We start from the raw sequence: 8,465 nt of genomic DNA on the forward strand, positions 1-8,465 counted from the left end.
TAGATGTAAGTGAAAAGTAGGCCAATGACTCGAGAGTGAAAGGGGTTAAAAAATACTGGGAAACTTGTCCATCTTCCAAAATCAGCTCATTAAAAAAAATAAGGCAGGAAACAGAGTTCTCCCTATACATTGTTTTGTACTGGTTACTATGGCAACTACTCAATAAAAGTGCAGGAATTTGACATATTTTTCCTTTCTTGAGCTGCCTCTGAGATGTATTCTGTTAACTCTTTGAACTGTCCACTGTGTGTTGTGAAATCTAGAAAGGTTTTTTTTAAAGGTAAAAGTTCAAGTTCAAAGCTAATCCATCCTCACATGTGTCCTGCTGTATGTGCACCTAACAAAGAGTTAACTATTTCCCTTACCGTACATTGTCACATCCTCTGCATTTCTCCTTGATATTTTAATTCTGCCTCCTATGTTCAGAAAACATTTTATAAAGAGACTGTTTAAAGGGGTTGGCCACTTTACCTCATGTTTTTTTGTAGTGTGTATGTGTGGGGGGGCAGTATATTAGACAGTTTACTAACATACATCCTGTCTGAAGCCTCCTGTCTTTTACCTCATCAGCAGGACATACCTGACTGTAAAATGGCCACAGATGGAGGGTCATGTGATATCTATCTATCCATGAACAATCGCCCTGACAACACCTTATGATATTATTCATTAATATAAGATCAAGGTCCTGGCCGAGCGATTGTTCAGATACAGATCACATGACCCTCCATCTGCAGCCATTTTATGGACAGGAATGTCTAGGTAATGAGGGAAAATTAAAGAGGCTTCACTTTACATATCAATAAAGGCTCAAACGAAGGCTCAGTCTGAGCCGAAACGCACGTCAGGGCACATAGTCATCCTCGGGCATCGGAGTCTGTATACTTTATTGACTTGGTAAGGACTGGCATTTCATTACCTGCATTATCCTGCAAAACTTTTTATGTGGCTTTGCTGGGCTGATATATTCTACAGATCTACAATAAATTGCCGGGTTTGATGTTTGCCTGTAATCCAGTCCCGTTATATACTGATTACTGCAACTCCCTTCTCATGCCCGGGCATGACTGTGTTCTCTCTGTATACCCCTACTGTAACCCTGCATGAATTTAATGTGTTTTTTAACCACGTGCCCATGTTATAATTTGTGTTAAGTTTGTATTACATTTTATTTGGATGTCTTAGTCTTGCCCTGCTTCCCCCTTGTTTAGGGTGTACAATAGGCCATATATCAATAAAATGGTGCAGAACTTTAAATATATTAAATGTATTTTGGTAAATTACCTAATATCCTGTCCCCCACACTTACACACATACATTACAAAAATCCCTTGAAGAGCATTTTGTTTCAGATTGAAATGCATTGCTATACAATAGTATACTTCCTTTAAAAATACATCCTTTAAGATGCTAGATTAGAAAAATCTATCTCAATGCAATAGAGGGGGAGAAGTTAACTTTTATGATACATAGGTTTATATGATTTCATGCGGGAGTAAATCCTAACAGGACTCTTAGGGGAAATCAAATTTGTACAAAAGCCCTTCAGCTTGTGCAAGGGCGTGGCTAAGTGGAAGTGGTTGTGGCTATATACAAAGTGGGTGTGGTCTAAGTCGTTAGACCATCAGAAAATGGGGCAGATTTATCAATTGTCTGAAAGTCTGAATATTTCTAGTTGCCCATGGCAACCAATCACAGCTGTCCTTTAAAATATTCATGATCACTGGTAAAATGAAAGCCGAGCTGTGATTGGTTGCCATTGGCAACTAGAAATATTCTGACTTTCAGACACTTGATAAATCGGCCCCATAGTGTCAAAATTGTGAAGCATCGTCTGAAGTACACAAAACAAACTAGAAAGTGTTAGGTTAGTCTAAAGAGTCATAAAAGAGTCATCAAAAAATCAAAGCAGATTGAAGGTGGATATGATAATCAAGACTCTTAAATAATCTCCACGGAGTCGTATTGGGATTTACTTTGCTCTGCTGAAAATTCTAGCTTGTACATGACCAACTTAAAAGCACTGCCCTGAATCTTTTTTTTTTTAAACTTTAGAACATCCATCAAAATCTTATCAGTGATCGGCCAACATTGATCTCTACACCTGCATCGGCTGTTATGATCATCTGTCGGGCCAGGCACTCTGTCTTCAAAGCAAATGTAGGTGTCTCTGCGCACTAAGTAGTGGCTATATACTGCCACTGCAACGGATAAGCCACACAAAAATATTAATGGGCTACCTTATCCACATTTTCATATTTTTAAAGGACTTTCCTTCAAGAATCCTGAACTATTCACTGCTGAGGAACGTTGGGGAGAACCATATGCTGGACCTGCCTTTTCCTACTAAATGGGATTGCATGAACAGGTGAAGACTCAAAACTGTCCTGAGTGTAGAAATTGTACTGATAACGATAGATATCTATATGCAGAAACAAAAAAAGTTATTGCCCCTGTCATCAGTGTCCCATAGAATGTAATACAGCATCAATCATCTTACTTAATTATGTTGGTTTTGTCACTACGAGTCGTTGACATGATAAACCAACCACTGATGGTAATCTTCCCTGGAGCCAATGAACAATACTAATAAATAAAGACAAACACAAACCATATCTAGCTTTAATAGTTCTGCCAAGTAACAAAATCAGTCTACTGTTAACAATTTAGGCCAAACTCCAGATTAGCTGCTCCTGGGATAGAAACTTCCAGATTACTCCATGTCACAATCATCCTAGTTTTGAAAATACCCTACGGCACCAAAAAGGGGTGTGGTTACAGGGTTGGGCCTTTCTCCATTAGGTTGCGTCAATCCGTTTAGCGGCTTAGCTGCTTTCACATGCTATTAATGTTATACCCAGATCTGTCTCTGGAGAACGCACAGATCTGTCTCTGGAGAACGTTCTCCGGGTCCAGCAGAAGCGAGAACATCAAGTTTATTAAAACTTTGTGACAGAACAGTCACACATTGTAGAAGAGAATGATCTGTCTGTTGGCTACTAGACTAGGCACGAAACATGCTACATAACAAATTGCTAATTAAAACCACTTAGAAGCAAAAACATCAAAGGCGACTAGAGACTAGATAAATCCATTACAAAAAACTGTTTTTCTATACACAGCAAAAAAAAATACAGCATAGGAAGAGTACTTCAACGCACCTCTCCCTATCCATTTATCATGGATGAATAAAGAGCCATGACCTCAGCACATTTTTAGAACATGACTAGTGAGGCCAGTGATTGGTTTCATCTGCCATGTGAATTGTGTACATGATGCCATCTTTGTAGGATCGGCAGGAAGCTGTTTCAATAGCTAGTGGACAATTCAACAAGTAAGTATTTCCAAAATAGGGATTTTGCCTTTTTTGTGTTTTCAATTTTGAACCACTATTAATAAACTTTATTCAACTTGTCTCAACTATTAGGTGATACTAAATATGTACAGTTTTTTCTGTGTTTTAGGACACTAAAAAGCATATTTTTTTCTAAGAAACTTTTTGAGTCACTTAAGCCATACATTTTTTTTTGTCTGTGAATATATCCATATAGTGTCTCACTTCTGCATAATATGGAACTTATTGATTCATTTTTGGGGAAGAGTCTCAAGACAAATCAATTTTTCTGATATTTATAGACTTTTTTTGTATGGTTTAAATAACATTTGTACTTTATTGTTACAGTCAATTTTTTTATGTTAAATACAAAAATATTGGAAAAGAGTAAACAGTTGTTGGCTAATTGTGACGACGCAAAGAGGAAAAATAATGGAATAGAGGTCCAGTATTACTTGTGGTCCGAAAAAACAATCTATTAGTTTTTCCTCTGCATCAATGTCATTCAGAGAAGAAAAGGTTCCCTCTGTATCGTGCTCCTGTGAGTTTTGTTGTTGTACTTGCGGTAGGAAGAGTGCGGCTGTGTAGCCCTCCGGTGTACGGCGTGTGTCTGTGCAGCCCTCCGGTCCTTCCGACTGGGGAACTCCACTGTAACACTTTTCGTTTCGTTCCGAGATAACAGGGAATAGTGCAACACTGTTTCGTTTTGGAAGAAAAGGTATCTTTAATGTTATACTCACAAACTTTTCAATTAAAAAGGCCTTATAAAAGTCTCATAAAAGTCTCATGCACGTTCGGCGTTGTCTGCCAGACTCGAGTAATTTTTTTATGTTGTTGCTCAACTAGACATTAGTGCACCAAGAAACTGGCAATATGTAGGGGGAGTTTTTGTAATCTAAATGTTTAGTTATCAGTGGTGTAAGAGTAAACCAAAGTTTCTAAAAATGTACAAAAATCTTGTTAAGCTGTTTGCCATATCTAAACCATTAAATGTGATTAGTAAATCCCCTCTGCAGGGTTAAAGTGAACCTGTCTGCAGAAATTGACCTAATAAAGTCAAGCAGCTGAACACCTTTCAGGTCCAGATTCTTTTATGACCCGGTGTAGTGGCATCATCCAAAAAATCCACTTTGAAGTGAGATGTAAATTGGTTATATAAAGTCAAGAAGGTGGAGCTTTTAACACTGAAGTCAAGCTCTCTCTTCCTCAGAAAGCCCCCATCACTGTAATTGATGGTCCTTCATCCAGAGACATCACTAAGCAGATCTCCTACAGTCCAATACATGATGTCAATCACAGAGGAAAAGGCGTTCAGAGCTCCCTACCTTGAGATCAGTGTTTAAACTCTCCGCTTCCTTGACTTTATACAACCAATTTACATCTCACTTCAAAGTTGATTTTCTGGATAATGCCACCACCTTGGGCCATGAAAGAAAGAAAAACTAGAAGGTATTACAATGTCTGATAATTTACTGCTAGTTGTTTATTATGCCAATTGCTGATGACAGGTTCCCTTTAAAGTAGATTTCTCATTTGGAATCACATTGAAAACAAGATGCATGTCAGCAAGGCTATATAATTATTCTTTAAAGTTTTTTAATACAAGCCAAAAACTATCCAATGTCACAATTCCAGTGTATTGAGGAGCAAAGATTGATCTCCCCCACCTAGCCTATTCTAAAAGTTTCTATCAATGTATCTGTCCCCTTGTTGCTACTAAAATCTAACGCTGCAATGTGCAAACTGTGGTTTGACAGTAAGGCTAGGTGGTTTAGCTTGTGAATATACTGGACTAATGAGCTATTTAAGTCTTTAGCTGGACTAAAATGCTCATTTTTATTATAATAAATCAGCAGTTATATAACAGCATTTATAACAGCAATTACAACATGGGGAATGGGAGGAAATGAGTGGCAGACACTTTGGTTGAGTTACTTTCAAAGTTGTTGTATTCAATTGATATTGCCTTATTATATATTGCCTGGTTTAAAGGGAACCTACCACCACGATTCTACCTATAAAGGTAGAATGGGTGGAAGGTGGATTTATGGGATGTGAAGATAACTCCCCACTATCTTTTTAAATCTTTAATACCCGAATATGTAAATTTTCTAGAGCGGCTACTTCAGTGTGGAGTAGCCGGACATGAGGCTACAAGTCGCGGCTACTCCGTGTCCCAGTAGCCTCTTTTCTCCTCCTACCCTGGCAGGCCCTCGTAGTTGCGCGCCCTCGTCCGAAAAGCCGGCCTGCGTCTGCGAGGCCACTGCTCCGAAACCGGAGCTACTGCGCATTCGCAGAACTCCTGCTTCTCGGACGGGGGCGCGTAGCTATAAGGAGCTGCGCGCCGAAGATGTCAGGGTAGGAGGAGAAAAGAGGCTACTGGGGCGTGGAGTAGCCGTGACATGTAGCCTCATGTCTGGCTACTCCACGCCCCAGTAGCCTCTCTAGAAAATTTACATATTAGGGTATTAAAGATTTTAAAAAGATAGTGGGGACGTGAGGGTTCCCATACATCCACCTACCACCCTTTCTATATTTATAGGTAGAATCGTGGTGGTAAGTTCCTTTTATTTGTTTACAGAGAAGTGAGCAGCAAATAATAAGGACCATGAGAGTCTGCACAGAATTTTCGTTTTTTTTGCAGTTCTTTAAGGATACAATTCCCTAATTTTATTCAAACTGGCAGCTAAATTTACTTTATTTTTACTTTTCTTGTACTTGCATACAAAGTTTTAAGTAGACCTGTTGGCCTATCTGAAAGTAGGATATAAAATATCTATGATATAAATATTTATATGATTGTAAATATGATGTGTAGCTTGATCTGCTACTGCTATCCAATCACAGCCATGGTAAGTAGGTAAGAGCATATCAGTTGAATGGCCGCCAATCCGGCAAAATGGTGGGACACACCTGAACCAGAACTTAAAAGGCAATCCTGCTCATCTCTATTTATAGCACAATTTCAGAGGCAGTCCAGTTTATATATGTCTAAAGACAGAGAAATGGAAAAACTGTTAACCAATAGGAGTGGGTTGGGTAAGCAAAGCTCTTACTGCCTGACTGAGGAGTCCTATCAGTCTTTTCACAGAAGCAGAAAATATCTGACAGGTTTTCCTGGTAGTACAGGAGTTATGGCCATTGTTTCCTAATGCTCCATAGCCTACTAACTGGACGTGGATATCATAAATAATCATTTTGCATTAAATATCTTCCATATGTTTTACATGTAGCCAAGTTTTTTAGTAATTTATCTTGGATCTGATGGAGACTACACACTATTACAAGCCACTAGAACGTTAGCTATGAAAGTCCATTTCATAATCATCTTGATACTTGTAATAAACTTTAAGGATGTGTTAGATTGTTTATTCAACATGTTGCTGCTATTATTCATTTGTTCTTCGCTATGATTGGTCAGTGTATGGGTATGTGAACAATAAAGCATAAGCATAAATATAAAAGTAAGAAACATCTCACAAACCCTGGCTTTTCTGTGAAGGTAGAAACATTGGAGATAGGAGTGCAGCCAACGTCTGGCTTCAGGTGAAGTACAATCCAAATAAAATCAAAATTCTTCATCATCCATTAACTACTTGACTGTGTAAGTAGTTGTTGTAGGTGAAAAATCCTACGCGTTTTGTCCTAAGCTGTATCTGTGGTGTGCATAGCCAAAACGTGTGAATGATGCATAAAGAATTTTGATTTTATTTGGATGTGTCACAACAAGTTTTGTTTGATTTTAGATAAGGTTGCATTTGGTTCTTGATGTAATTAAAATACCTGTCTTCATTTTGACAGTGAAGAATATAAGCAGAATCTACTGTATATGTTCATGATTGTCATATCTGGTGTTTATTTAAACCTAAAATTCCATAAAAAAATGTTAAAAAATTTAATTTTAATAATAGATCCCAATTCTCTCCTCCTGGGCTGGACTAGGTTTAGAATTATTGGGGATCGGTCAGAGATGGGAATGGATCTCTGGGGGATCCCTGAGAGTTATATGGGTTGGGGTACTTTTCAATATAATTTATTTTTATGTGTTTTTTGATCCAGCAAACCCCTATATAACTACAAATAACCACTAAGGCAATGTGTGTTATCTATGGGATAAATATGTGATGTAAGATCAATGTCAGCTCCACCACTAGAACCAACACCAATCACAAGGCTTCTTCTTCTTTACTGCATGATTGCACTAAGCTGTTCCCATCAGCCCCATAGACTTAAAATAAAGATGCAGAGTGTTAGGTCAGAAATGGAGCGAGGGAGAGTGAGCCCTGATACCAATCCCCCCTCCCCCCCCCACTGCCTGGGCCGACATCATGACCACTATCTATAAGACCCACCATCTGAGAGACTGACTAATCTAGGGTTTGAGGAGGAAGTACATCAGAGACAAACTGCTCCCATATGCCCTTCCCTGTCTGCACTGAGGGTGTTGGACTTTGACTTTGGATTGCTGGTAGTGCTGCCATTGTCTTTTGTCACGGGTGACCACCTGTGACTACAACTATATTTCATTATATTTTGAATATACCGCTACTCTATTACAGTCTGCCTTGTCTCTACTACAGTCTGTCGAATGTCGGCTATGGCAACCTATTGCAGGCTTCCAACTGTCATGCCAACCAATCAACACCTCAACATGGCGCAGGGAGGAGGTACTTTGCACTGGCTCAGCAATTAGTAATAAAGTTGTACTACTTGCTTTTATCAATGTATTTTTCCCATCTAATATGTAAGTAATATTAAAACAAGTACCAATAATCTCTGTGTTGTCACATTCTTTGCTCTTGTTTTATGGTTCGAAGACGATTTAACATCAATGTTCTATGAGACATAGCTGATTAACACAGAAATCTTACCACAATAGCCAATTCTGTATATTCTGCATTACATGAAAATGCAGAGACGCTCCCGCACATGTGTGTTCCCATCTCCCATTTATTGTCTTTCCAAAGACCCTGGGATAATGTGATTGATGAACACTTGATTTCAAACAGATTGCTGATGTTCTACATTTACATGGGAAATATTTAGCAGGCCGCAGAGTAGGAAAAGTTTTGTTTTTAATTAAAAGTTTAAAGTCTTAACATAGCAGAAAACAGACACCTCCTGAAATTCA

At 38.6% G+C, this 8,465-nt stretch overlaps 1 long non-coding RNA gene across 2 annotated transcripts; it reads left to right on the forward strand.

Annotated features, from left to right (window-relative positions):
- Positions 1-200: 200 nt before the first annotated feature.
- LOC140074672 (uncharacterized) lies at positions 201-8,010 on the forward strand. 2 transcript variants are annotated; one of them, XR_011849241.1, is made up of 4 exons: positions 201-280; positions 2,056-2,160; positions 2,268-2,368; positions 7,915-8,010. It is a non-coding gene; the product is annotated as an uncharacterized lncRNA (long non-coding RNA). The 2 variants fall into 2 exon arrangements; XR_011849240.1 differs by lacking the exon at positions 7,915-8,010 and having other exon boundaries at positions 2,268-2,752.
- Positions 8,011-8,465: the final 455 nt, after the last annotated feature.

Source organism: Engystomops pustulosus, chromosome 8 (genome assembly GCF_040894005.1).
Source record: "Engystomops pustulosus chromosome 8, aEngPut4.maternal, whole genome shotgun sequence".
Classification (NCBI taxonomy): Eukaryota; Metazoa; Chordata; class Amphibia; order Anura; family Leptodactylidae; genus Engystomops; species Engystomops pustulosus.